The 14,543-nt window shown below is 39.7% G+C and overlaps 1 protein-coding gene across 2 annotated transcripts in view; it reads right to left on the bottom strand.

Moving 5' to 3' along the window:
- Nucleotides 1-14,543, bottom strand: part of slit3 (slit homolog 3 (Drosophila)) — a 236,782-nt gene that overhangs the window by 171,761 nt on the left and 50,478 nt on the right. The window lies entirely within an intron of this gene.

Here is a 14,543-nt window from a genome sequence, read left to right as displayed (position 1 = left end):
ATTATGGGCTGCAATGAGGCGCAATCGGAGGCTGTACTTTCAAACGCATGCATACACACACACACACACACACACACACACACACACACAGATACAAAACCACTCATACAAGAACAGGAAGCTCATGCTTGTCTTTGCATTACTGCTGTTCATTGGCCCGTTCAAGTCCAATGCGCTACAGAAATGTGTGCGCGCGCGCGAGTGTGTGCGTGATACATATCTAAATTAAAAGCGGGTCTGTCCCGCTTCCGTGTGCGCGTGTGTTTGCAGGTATTAGACCTTTCCTCCCGGTTCAGCTTTCACTCAGCACATTTCATTGAAGCGCCTCCTCCGAGTACTCTTTCATCTCAAAGGACTTTTTTTTTTTTCTGTTCCAGAACGCCCCAAGCAGGGCTCTTTACCGGGCGAGGGAGCAGCGCCAAGAAACCGCTATTACTATGACTTAGATCTTCCTCAGGAATTAAACGAGTGATTAATAGAGTGCCGATGTGCCGTGGAAGTGATTTAAAGTAGTACAAAGACGAGGAAACACTTAAGGAGGATTACTGAGAAGGAAGGAAGACATTTTTTTTTTTACTGTCCATTAAGTCGCATCCCAAAGTGAGCCATTAAGTGCTGAGTAAAACCAAACAGATCCTGATTTACTGATTATCGCCACCAATGGTCAAACTACATCGGAGCATTTATTTTTAAACCAACAAAACACAAATTGGTCCCGAGTTGTAGGCTACCAAATACAAAATAAACAGATGAGGACGAAAGCGTTAGCCAATCAGAACCCTGAAGAAAGTCATTCCTGAAAAAGGTGCAATAACAACATTATAAAATTAAAGCTACAATAAATTTGATCTTTGCACCCCTTTTTTCATTATAAATAAATAAATAAAACTCCTTGCCAGTGCTAGAATAAATATTGAGGTTGAAACTTCACTCCAAGTTTAATCAATGCGAACCCGGCTGCGTGATTGCAGCTCTGCTCTGTGCGAGCCTATCATTCCGAGAGTTCATGCTGGCACGTTAAACCCTGTTCGCGCATCCAAACACGGCGAAAAAAAGGCCAACCAGACAAGGCCCGCACATATCGAGCTCATTTGTAACAACGGCACGGGAGGCGGCCTGGCGGGAACTCGAGTCATCCCAAAAATCTGCCGAGACAAGTGAGAAGATTGGAGCCTCCTGCAGGCTACAAGACAACAAGCTTGTTTGTGGCATAGCGAAGCGAGTGGGAGACGCGAAAGACAATGGGACTATATCAGGCGTGGGCAAACGACGGCCCGGGGGCCACGTGTGAACCCTTAAAACTTTTTAAACCGGCCCGCCGAACTTGAAAAAAATTAAATGAATAAGCCTTGTTATTGTTTTCTTTTCAAAGACAGATATATTGTTGTAATGCTTACGTTCATTTTGATTTAAAATTAAATGTATTTTTTTTTTTTAGGTGAGGTTACCAAAACACTCCATCCATCTGCTCCTGGTCCGGCCCCTCTGTCAAATTTTAGAACCTACTGTGGCCCGCCAACCAAAAAGATTTGCCCACCCCTGGACTATATGATCCGATTCAGCTGGCTCGATTCATGAAAATTTGACTTCGTGGAATAATGTCATAATCTGACTAATCGATCTATCTTGAGAGAGATAGATTATTATTAGATTTTAGAAGTACACTGGACCGAGGCCATTTAAAGATGAAAAGACGAATAGAAGTATCTAGAAGCGAACTCTAAAGTACGCTGGGAGCCAATGAGGGGAGGCCAATATTGTAAAATACGAGCAGCAGCAGTTTTGCAGCAGTTGGAGGCGCTTGAGGGAGGACTGGCTGACTCCAAAGTAAAGTGCATTACGATAATCTAGTCTAGATGGAACAAAGGCATGGATTCCTGTTTCTAAGAGCTGCTGGGAAAAAAAAGTGCTTCACTTGAACCAGCTGCCTAAGACGTAAGAAGCAGGATCGAACAACAGCACAGATTTGCCGATCTCATTTAAAATCACTGTCCGATTTAAAACCCAAGTCCAAGACTGTTGGCTTTAAATCGACACGACCATACGCCCACACACAGACACACACACACCTCCACAAGGTTCCACTTTCACTCGGAAGACCACAAACATGCACAAATGTAAACTCACACACACCAACACAACCATATGCCGATACTCACACAAATGTTAACTTCAGAATATGTTTTCTTGTGGCTTTTGGTGTTGCACAACTCCACAGCATCACACTGAGAGCTGTTTCTAATCTTTCCATCCTTTCATGGTAACCAAAAAGTCGCATGTTTGTTGATCTGTCACCAAACACGTCCAACATTTATTTTAGACTTTTTTTTTTTTTTTGTAACGCCATTGTGGGAGAACACGGGCCACATGTAAAGCATCCAAACACGTCTTATCTTGGCCGCAGCGTGCATTCTTCCAGGACATTTCCAACCTAGCTGATGGCTTTTTGCCGCCAGCCAGACGTTGCGAAAGGCCGCGACAACCGCCGCGACGACTTCCAGTGTGAGGCTCACTTGCATTCTCTTCTGGAATGTGGCGAAGAACAACAGCATCTGAGGTCAAACACAAACTATTTCCGATGCAAAAGCTTTAATGAACAATGGCCAAAGTGGAATGCAAAGATAAGCTTAAAAAACACAAACACCTGAGTTGGCAAACTGTTCAAAGTGGGATGTGTATCGTGTATGTTGAAAGAATCATTGCCGTCATTTGTAACGTAATCCATATAAACGTGTGGTCGCTCCATGATGTGCCAAGAAGAAGTGTGTGCGCACCAAATTCTGTGTGTGGGCGTGTCCTAACGAGACCGTGTTAATTAAAATCAGAGCAGCCCAAGAATGTGGCGGCGTTTGCCATTCATAACATTATTGCGTTTCTCACACATTGTCAGATTACACACACTACAGAGCAAACCTACACACGCATACACAGGATGGTCCTCACAATAGCACAAAGACAAACACACTCAGTTTCCTCCCGCATCAACACCTTCGCAAATTGTATCCCATTATTGTTGTGTTCAGTATATTTTGTGCATTGTGGGACTGCAAACCCGAAAAAAATATTTGCTGCCAGTCAGACACACGCCAAAAGCAAGACAGATGGCGCTATAGCCCACAACCATACGACTGTCACAGCCAATCAGAATCCAGTCGAAATCAAGATCACATTTCACCAAATTCATTAAAGAAGAGAAACACACATGCTAGTTTACGATGATCAGAATTGCTCATTTTTGCCGACATGAACCGATATAACACGCACACACATTCTAGTGCCGCATCAAACTACAGGGTCATCGCTCGTAAAAAGCAAAATAATCACATGTGCTGCAGATTCCTGAGGATGTGAGTCCTCGTCTCAATTACGCATTCCCTCATCTGCTCTAATTGGGACCACGTGAGTCTTTCAATGTTTCTACGAGCATGTGTGTGTGTGTCTTGAGTCAATCGCGGCAAATATGGAAGAAATGCAAACTATGCCACAGAGATGGCTGCAGACTTAACTGCCTAGCAATCATCGTACGTTATAATCACACGTGTGTGTTTCAGTGTGGACGTGTGCACCCGACCTGACAAACATTTTATCTACAATGTGGCACACACTGACACACTCACACATTCATTAAGAGAAACGCACACATTGAGCTATACGTGCACACATTTATACACATTAACACACAGTGAGAGACTCAATGATTTAGATGCACACACAGACACGCACGCACATACATTCTTAGGGACACACAATGAGACAATTACACACACATTCACGCACACATACTCTTTGGAGGATGCACAAGCACACAAACACATACATTACATACATCCATGCATACATATACTAAGATACAAATTTTTAAAAAAAACACAGACACCGAGCAAAGTGCGCACACACTTTGAGACACACGCGGAGACACACGCACACAACGAGCTGTAGACATGTAAACGCTTGTGCCACACCTCGGTGACAAGGCGCCGGTTGATGACCATGTCATCATGTGCGTGTTTGTGACTTCCAGTGTGTGTGTGTCGGTGTCGCACCTGTGTGTTTTAATGCATACGTGCGTGTGTCTGAATGTGTGTGTGTTGCAATGCCAATATATGTGTTTGTGGCAATATGCGTGTATGACAGTGCTCGCGTCTGTGTGGTTGCGTGTGTGGAAGTGCGTTTTTCTCAATGTGTGTGTGGCGATGTCCCAATGACTGTGCATGTGTTTTTTTAGTGTGTGCGCGCGTGTATATCTGTGTGTGTTCAGATGTCCCCATCCTCATCTGCCAACACGCCCTCCACAGCCGCTACGCACCTTGTAAAGCGCACACGTGTTGTCTATTGGCAGGGAGGATTTGACCACCCACCCTCCACCGTCTCTGCCCAACAATGTCTTTGACTCACAAAGTCCAGACCAAGCTCATTATTAACGTTCTCGGGCACTTAAAGTCACAGGAAATCCAAAGAAAAAGCTACTACTTTGAGAGCAGTTTGCAATTGACTGTAGATGGAAAAAAAGGAATGACATCATTAAATGAAACGCACAGAACATTTTCGTCACACTTTTTTGCTTGAATGTATTTTGGTGTGCCTGCCTTTGCCACCTGGGGGCAGTAAAATACAGAGATGTGGTTATATATTGAGACAGAGGAGACGGCACAAGGGAATTGTAACAATCGTTCTTTGCGCAGGATAAAGAATATATGCTTATCCACTTTTTGGGTTAAAATACCTGTCGTTTAAATTATTTAAGTTATTTAATAGCTATTTTCCATAATGCGTTAGCATTAGCATTAGCATTTAACCTACAGGATTTACAAGAAATTTATTTTAAATACACAACCTGCAATTATCTGGTTTGCACTTGCAGATCACATGCAGAAGATGCATTAATGATCAGGAAATAAAAGCAAGTTAAGCTAATAAGACTTTGTTGGTGGAAAAATAAAAGGTTTTAGCTCATTTGTACACCGCCTGAGCTAAAAATGTCCATTTGCATCTTATTTATCGGCGACGGCCTTCGCACAATTGTAAAGATAATGGCGTAGACTTTACTGGAGAGAGTGGACGTGTGCAGCAAAGCGACAAACTAAAGTGGAGTCCATTGTCTGGAGCGGCGAATGGAAGCCTTTAAAGTGCACAAGCGTGAGACCGCACGCTTGTAAAAGTGACCCAGTTGGGGAACGACAACTTTACACATTCTCTTGCTTTCCTTATCTACAAAGCTGCCTTTTTTTTTTTTTTTCGTGCTTGCGTGTTATTTCCTCCACTTTGGCATATTTCAATCTGGGGAGGGCCTGCATTTAATTTAAAAATAAATAAATAAATAAATAAATAAATTGTGTATAGAAATTGTGTAAAACTGTGTATTTGCTCAAATATAGTAAATTGTAAAATTACATGATTAGGAAATTCTATTTTGAAATCAACATGATTCAAAATATATTTTCTATAGTAATATTATTTTATGTATTTAAAAAATGTTTGTACTGTTCATAATTTCATTATAATTAACCAATTATTTAATTACATGCATAAATATGTTGTATTTGTTTATTTTATAACAGTATTTGCAACAAACAAAGAACCGGTAATGATCGATTGTCATTTTTTTGCAGTCAATAAATTAATCTCTTTGATAGAAATGAAATCATTTTCAATGTATATATAAATTATTTATTCTACAATTTATTTTTACTATTCAAAATAAATACATTTACCAATTTAATAACAATCTGAAAAACAAATGTTTATTTTTTTCTATTAAATAAATTGAATCATTTGGTAAAATAGAAAAGTTAAATAAAAATGTAAAAAAAATCTATTTTTTCCACTAATAATTAAACCAATTCATTAAAACAATAAAAGTTAAAGGTTTCTTTTTTTTTCATTAACAAATGATCTGATCAAATAAAAATGTTTTATGTACACAAAAGTGTTAATGACAATTTCATTTCATGACTTACAATCATTATTGTCCATTTTTAACGACATTGCAGCGGTCGATTGCCCGTCGCCATCCCGAGGAGCGACCAAACATGAGCAAGTGTTCCTTACTTGTCCTTTAATCTCCTTTCGAGTATATTGCTGCAGTCGACGAGTTGACATGACTCATTCCAAGAAAGCGTTTCAGGCGCTTGGAAAGCCTCTCATGTTTACAATCCTGATTTGGAGAACGTACACAAACCGACAACTTTTTTAAACATCTTTAATTATCTCATTCCACCTTTAGTTCAACAAAATTATGCGGCTGGTACAATGACGCTTGTATACATCGACTTGGCGTGATGCGAAAACTCAAATTATAAGAAACACTTTCTTTGGGGAGTTGGACTATTTTTTGTTGGGTACCGATTTAAAATGGTAAATGTTTAGCAAACGTGTTTTGATACGTTGAGCAGGCGGAGTCGCCCCATGAATTGCATAAGAACCCCCCCACACCACACCTCAACCCCCAAAAAAAGTCCAAGTTGTGTTTGCGGCAATGTGGGCTCCGGCGCGTTTATGTGTCGGTGAAGTCCGCAGTACATGCTTCCACTGTGCGTTTGCCAGCGTGTGTATAAATACATCGCGTCAGGTTTTCAAGTGGCTTTGCGGCGCTCGGTATTTAGAGGTTAGATCCGCTCTCTATCTCCATTCATGTGGCCCGACTCACGCTGACGAGCTCGCTCGCTTTAGTGAGTCTTCTACCTTCGGCACATCGCGGCCTTTTGGCTTCATATAGTGCGACATTTAAATCCTCGGGTGATGCCGACGATTCGCTCGCTGAGCGCAATCTGCTCTCGTGTTGTTTTCACGGTGTGCATTTGGGAGTTGAGATGCATTGGCGAGGGAAGAAAATTACTTCCTGAAGGAAAATGGTTAGCAAAAAAGCGATGGTACCCACCAGGGAGGAAAGATAGCCGCAAAGCAGGAGTCACATGGTGGATGGACTCTAGTCAGACTTCAAGTAGGTCATTGTAAGACTCTGGACTTTCCTGATTAAAACAAACTAAAAAAATGTTTCAAAGATCTTAGAGCCATGGGTGATGATTTTCATTTATTCTACTTTTTTGGCCCCCCTGCCACCATTCTTTAATGGAAATTTTTTGGAGAATGTTTTTCTTGTATTATATTATATTATATATATATATTTTTTTCTCCCAATGCATTTCAGTGGCCGTAATTATATGTGGAATTTCACTATTAGTGGGCCAGCCCGGCCACAATCGACTTGTGGCTCACCTGTTCCAATAAAGTAGCTAATCAGTAAGCTCTGACAGATTAATCAAACGGCCGATGTAATTAGCTAATATTAGCTCTGCAGCTCTGTCGGCTAAAATTGGGTAGTTAAGACAATAATTATTTTTTTTTTTAAAGTAAAAAAAAAAAATGAAAGAAAATCACATTGAAACAGACCACTAATAAAAATCACAAATAATTTTAAAAAAAGAAAAATTGAAACACACCCCCCGACAAAAATATTAATCAAACAAAACAAATAAAACTGTACATTTTTGCCAATTATCCTCAGTTAAATTAAACAAGAACTAAAGGACAAAGTAGGCCAATCTTGTGACTGTTATTCATGTGTTGTAAGCGAGTTCTTAATCATTATATATTGTTTAAATAAATATGTTTATTAATTTAGCTTACAAAACCCGCTGCGTTCAGCTCGGTTTATGTAAAATGTGCTAGAATTCTAGATCCAAGGGTTATTTGTGCAAAAAAATTCCCAGATGTGTTTTTGATGAAGACATCTGGGAACCGTTTTTAATTGTGGAAAAAAAAAAAACAGAACAAAATTGGGTGTCAAGCATCAAAACATGGTGAGATAATGAAGCAGAAATGTTTCAGGAAAGTCCCAGCAAAGACGTTTTTGCCTGGCTTTCATTTTGTTTTCTTCTATTTTTTGATGGATGGACGAGCACTGCTGGTTTGGTGGTCCCACCATGTTAGTCTAACTCCCATTTGCATGCACACAGCAGCGGAATCATGACAGATCCGCCTCATTTGTAGCAGTCGGACTCGACTTATTAAACAACATCAATCACACGTCAACATTTGGACAATTTGCACGTTGACACACAAACACACGCGACAATCCAAACACATTTGAAGGATCCTCTTGAGCAGGGTGACACTAGCCAGCGTCTCCACCCGGAATTTTGTTGGACCACCTCCCGAAACAATTCCATACTGAGGTCAAATGAAGACGACAACAAACAATTTATCAGTGGGTAACGTGAGCAACAAGACACACGAGAAGTTTCAGCGTCCACTTTTGCAGCCACAGGAGCTTAAGAGACGATTTATACTCGCAAAGACAGACGCTTTGGAGGAAACGTGCAGACAGTTTCCAGGAACGGAGCGCAACTTCTGACAACCTCCGATGTCATCATTACATTATTATTGCTCGTCTTGGCAAAGCTAAATAAAAAAAAACGTTCATGCAACATGTCTCGCCGTGTAGAAATGAGTCATAAATGCCTCGAAATGAAGCAAAAAAAAAAAAAAATGAACATTTCAGGTAATTTTCCAACTTCATGTTGACACCCGCTGGAAAGTATTTCAGATTTCAAACAAAACGTCGTGAGGAATGACCATTAGAAATTATGATCTCAAACGCCGTATTAGCAACGTACGGAAATATTGATACTTCTGATACCAGATCTTAATTGATTCTCAAATTTAAATTGAAATGCAATTTTCTGTTATTTTTTATTTTTGACTTAAAGTTTATATTCATGTTTCCTACTCTTAAAAAAAAAAAGCCATCCATTATCCAAACTCCAGCAGTCTTCGGCCAAACCTTAAACGAGTTTGCCAGCCAATCACAGGGCACACGTAGACGAGCAACTGTTCACATGCACAATCACACCTCGGGATCATTTTGAGTGGTCAATTAACAGTCGGGTGAAAAATAATTTGGTTCAAAAGTGGACCGATCCAATACTTGGATTAATTTGATCACAATTTCTGGGTTCTGTTTTTTTTTTTTTTTTTTAAATTGGATTAAGTCTGACCTGTGCCTCACGTGGCCGAATTGTGGGAAGTCACACTGAGCTCAGGGGTTTAGACCGGCAACCTGCAAGGTTGACATTAGCTCATTTACTACCATTGACGGCTAAAGACGTCAAAGATCCATTTCTTTTTTTTTAATTTATTTTTTATTTTTTTTTACTCTCCTGGTAGCGAATGAGTTTTAATGACCGCCGGACTCTAATTAGCATTTAACGACAGCAGCAAATAATATAGAATGATTTTTTTTTTCAGCAAGTGAAAGTAAATGCAATGAAACAAATCCAAAATTGGGTTCATTTTGAGTCATTGTTTTTAGAATTTATCAATATTATCCTTGATTGATTTTAATTCATTAAAAAAAAAAAGTACAACTCCATGGCTGGTTGAGACATGAAAAAAACTTTTACGCATCATGGAATACAGACTACAAGCAGTTTTATTATTACTTGGTTTCAATGATTTTTTTGTCCTTGGGCAAGATTATTTTGATAAATTAGACTATGCCCAGTTTCTAAGTTTGTCTATTATTGTACAATTTTTAGTAGTGCTAACTTAAATCATAGCATGCAATATATTTATTTATTGAATTTTTACATTTATATTATGTATTTTAATTATGGATTATTATCCTCTATTAACTCATCTCTTTTTTCTTCTTGATTTTGTAAACAATTCATTTTTATTGGACTTCCTCATACTTTTTTCTATTATTTTTCTCCACTTTTTTTGCTCGCTGACATAGAGATCCTCATGTTCCTGGAAAACAGTCCAATCTTGTATCATTTCCTAAATTCTTATGAAATTGTCTTCTCCGTTGAGGGATGAAAGCGCATCCAGGAGCTGCCAGGTCCTATTTAATCATCCTTGAGAAAGCCGGATCATTAGTCTGTTGAGCAACATTTTATCAAACGTTTTCTGTTGTCTCCCCCCTCGTCTGCTTCTCAATTCCTTCCTCTTGTCTTCTTCCCAACTTACACGATCCCTCCCCATTCATCTTCCAGGCAGCAGCGTCTGCTTTCGATTAGCCCCCTCGTGTAAACCTAAATTGTGATTAAACAAACGCCATGTGAGCGCGTTTGGCCTCGTATCAAGTTGGTCTCTCGCACGATTACACGCGCGCACGAGATGCACACGAACCAAAGCTAAGCGTGTACGTACGTTAGGATGCGTGTTGAAATAACACGTCTGCGAACATGAGTAAATATGTACACGCCGGGCACAGACGCAAATTATGGACATGGTTGGATCATCAGTAAGCAGAATACACATATACACAACTAAAAATACACACTAAAAACACGCTCGCTGGTAAACAGATTAATTTGCACCACAGCGACTTTTTTATTACCCATAATAAAAAAAATGAAAAAAATTCTCTGCAAAGACTCCACCTCCCCCTTCACCATTCCACTCACCTATATTTGTCCGCCTAAATCACAACCACATGCAGCCTCTGCGCTATTTCACAGCAAACATAAAAATTCTTTGACATTGGAACGGAAAAAGACCCCCGTACAAGCCCTCTCGACAGGAGACAAGCTGGCTTGTTTTAGTCACACGTGGAAAATGGACAAATTGACAAGTGACAAGCAACCTGTTTAAATTTTAGCCTCCAGGCTACTTTGTAACATATGTCATGCCTCGCTATCGGTCCACACGATGAATATGTCCGGACGCAAAACATTGACTGTTTTCGAGTGGGGAAGAATTTGCCGTGTAAACGTGTACTCGCAAACAAGCCGCCGACGAGCCAAAAGATGAGGTTTTCCTTTGGCTCGTGCTGCACCACTTTACCAAATTTCTTTTAAACCCGCCAGGCATCATCTCGCAAAGGCAACATGGCTAAGTCCGAACTCAATGGAACTGAGGAGCGTCTGCGAGGATTGTGTTTGAAATTCGTATCCACTTAAACACACTAAAAAAAATAATAATAATAAATAAAATAAAATTAAATTAAATTTAAAAAAATAAAATAAAATAAAATAAAATAAAATACAATAAAATAAAAAATAAAATAAAATAAAATAATCACCACACGGTGCCTTGGACACTTCCCATAAAAAGTTGCAATGTCATCTTCAGATTTATTGTATTACGAAGTATCTACATACTTGCTAAGCAGTTAAAATTAAATTAAAAATGCAAGCATACAAGATGCAAACTTAGTGACAGAGTGGACATTTTTAGCTAATGTCAGCATTTTATTGCACTTAGCAACATGGTATAGTCTGAATTTCTGCAAGTTTTTTTTTTTTTACATTTTTAAACAAGTCATAAGGCACTATGACAGTGTGGGCAACATCCAACACCACACACATGATGAAAGCTTGGTGGACATTTGCTAAATGTTGGCATTTTCCGATGGACTCTCACTTGGCAACATGAATCAGTTAGATACTGAGACAGTCTAAAATGTCAAGATTCTTTTTTTCTCAATAGCAAGTCATCTTTCATTATGACAGAGTGGACAACATCCAACACCTCATATGTGATGACAATTCCAAAATATAGCTGTAAATATACCTCATCTCACTGGTTAACAGTGTCCAATCACATTGTTTGCCATATTACAGCATTAACGCAGAACATTAGACTACAATGTCATCACATCCCGTGACTGGCATAAAAGTTGATCTGTTACAACACTGTAACGAACCATATTCTTATTTTTGGAGCAGCAGTACTGATTTTATTTATTGTATTTTATTTTCGTTTGAAATTTAAATTGAAAGGTGATACTTCCGGTTTAAGCTATGTGCTTTTATTTTGAATGCAAACTTCCTGTTCAGTACAATTCACACGTAAGGTAACTTCACGAAGAGTACGGCCAAGAGTTTCAGACTGAGCGTCAGAAAAACGAACATTTCTTTAACTAGCACCCCCTTCCGAAGAGGCAAAAAGTGTGTAAATGATGTGTATTAGTACTTTGTGTTTGTAAATTTTGAGTGTTATGTCAGCTAATTGTTTGCGTATGTTTTGAAATGTGTTTCAGCTCTTACGGTGATTAGGTTTGAAGGTTACACTGTTATGGATAAATGTTGTTCAAAAATAAACCTCAAAATCATCAGTAAAGTCTCATCCTTGTTCGGAGGGAATGCTAGAAACACTCTGAAGCAACTCCCGTCCACGGCGGGACAAACAAAGGCAAGAGGCAACCAGAAAACAATAGTACAATGGCTAGGCAAACATTAAAAAGTTCCCTGTTGTCTTTGTGTGGGTGCACGTGAACAAAAAAAGTTTATATAAAAAAAAAAAAAAAAAAAAAAAAAAAAAGGTATACGTGAGGGGTGTATGCCGCTCATCTTATCCCAGCCAATCACGGGATGCGCAGTTCACACCCACTTCCTGTAACATTAACCAAGACATTCCAAAAGGGTAAACCTCGGAGTGGACAATCAGACCAGATTAAAGGCACCCTCCTCCATTAAATTCATTAGGAGGAAAAGACATCTCATGTGACCCCGACACGCTTGCCTCACGCTCTCGTTCTTCGCTCTGCTTGACTCTTCGCTCCAAGCTAAATTCGTGTTTACAATAAATGGAGGTTCCCCGATGTTCACATCTGGAGGCTCAACTGAAGTTCGGCCAGTGCCTTGCGTGGAGTAATTGTGGGAAGTCACGCTGAGCTCTGGGATTTAGACCGGCAACCTGCATGGTTGACATTAATGACCGCCAGACTCGAATTAGCATTTAACGACAGCAGCAAAGAATTTGGAAGAATTTCTTTTTAAAATAAGTGATCCAAACATCAAAGGCGGGGTTAATTGCGGTCACAGCATGGGATTTGATGGTGATAATATTTTACAAAATTTTGCATCTGTCTTGTAGGTGATTTAAGTATGTCAACTTGAGGACAAGTTTGCCTCCAAAATGGCCGCTTCAAACCCAAATTGGCAAACCTCATGAATCTTTGTGGACAACGCTTGAGACTCTTTTTTGGTCTACTCCAAAAAAAAAAGAAAAAAAAAAAAATCCATGTGGCTCTGTAAAAATGGCGTCGGGTGATGGATTAAAAAAAAAAAAAAAAAAAAACCCTAGGGGTGCAAACAAAGCCAATTTGTGGGGTTCAAAGTTTCTGGCGGCGGAACTTGCACCAGATACTCGCGCCTGAATGGCCGTCAAACCCGAAAACGTTTTAGTCATTGGTTCTTATGACCTTTAGTGGGTCTACTCATGAAGGACAAGCCTACCAGATTTGAAGGTAAACGGGTAACTACGACATAATACATGTCGGTAATAATAAAGAAAAAGTTAGGTCAGACTGACGAATCGACTTGCCGATTTAATTGGCCAATATTAGCTCCTAATTTTATTTATTTATTTTTTCACACATTACAACATAAAATAGGTATCAAAATGTCTCATGGACCAGTGTCATTATTTCAGTCATTGATCAATTAACACCAACCAATTAATCTGTAATCTGAATTTTATTCTGTTAAATATCATAATCAGTGTTGGCCATAAAAAAAAAAAAAAAAAAAAAAAAATCATACCAACTAAGCATAGCCATACAACTAACATGACCATGGAGACACATACCCAACATTTTTCTCTCAGTGGAACGCGGTAACGTAAAGGAATTCATACGACTGTCGTGCGTGGATTAATAATAGCATCGCGCCACTCTTTGCAAATGTTGGGTGAAATCACCACCCATTCCAAACCACAGACTCCAGTCTACCATTCATCTTTATCACCATTTCCATCTTCGCTTGAACCCCCCCCCCCGCTGAGCACCTCGTGGGGCATCTGATCCCCTCGCCATCCATCAACACGCCATCACCCGCTGCCCCCACCTCCATTCAAAGATGACCTCCCCCACAAGCTTCACCATCAATCATCACCACAGAATGCCACGCCGGCCTATAAATGGAGACGACTCACTTTTTGTTTTTGCTTCTTTCGACCGATCCCCCGACGCTTGGTTATTCTCCAAGACCGGACTCTGGTATTCATCTGGCCTGATCGCTGGAGCGCACAAGGCAGAATTTCCCCTTCCTTGCGTCCCGCCCGCCGTTGTAGAAACCTCAGACCGCAGGGCTTCAACAGGAGGATTGAGAGGTAAATCCTATCACGGTGTCGTCGTTTTGACATCCCAACCAAAAAACCACCAGCGTGCCTCTTTTTGCATCTGCAGCTTCCAGACTCCTGCTGGGCTTCGACTTCACCTTCCACAAATCCAACAATGTTTCCTCTTTCAACTCCACCGCTTGCAATTGTCAAACTATCCTCTTCATTACGTAACAATCCCCGATCTTATTGGCCAAATGCGGATCTTATTTGACTGTCTAACCAGCAACGGAACTTACTCACTCAAGTGATTACTTGATATTAAAAGTAACTAAATTACATTACAAGTTACTTCATCAGTTACAGTTAATAGATGCTAACAACCTCGCCTAGTATATTTTTATCAGTGATGTTTTAGAATAAAGTAAAGTTTTTTTTGTTTTTTTTAGTTACAGGAAGTGTTTTTGAAGCTTCATAACACTTTGTCAACAGCATAAAATTTGCAATGTACTTTAATATGTTGAAAAGGTAAACGT

The sequence above is a fragment of the Idiotropiscis lumnitzeri genome, chromosome 4, assembly GCF_059441095.1.
Source record: "Idiotropiscis lumnitzeri isolate Australia: NSW breed Sydney's pygmy pipehorse chromosome 4, RoL_Ilum_1.0, whole genome shotgun sequence".
NCBI classification, from domain to species: domain Eukaryota; kingdom Metazoa; phylum Chordata; class Actinopteri; order Syngnathiformes; family Syngnathidae; genus Idiotropiscis; species Idiotropiscis lumnitzeri.
The sequence above is the reverse complement of the archived record's forward strand: the minus strand, read 5'-3'. Positions and strand labels throughout refer to the sequence as shown.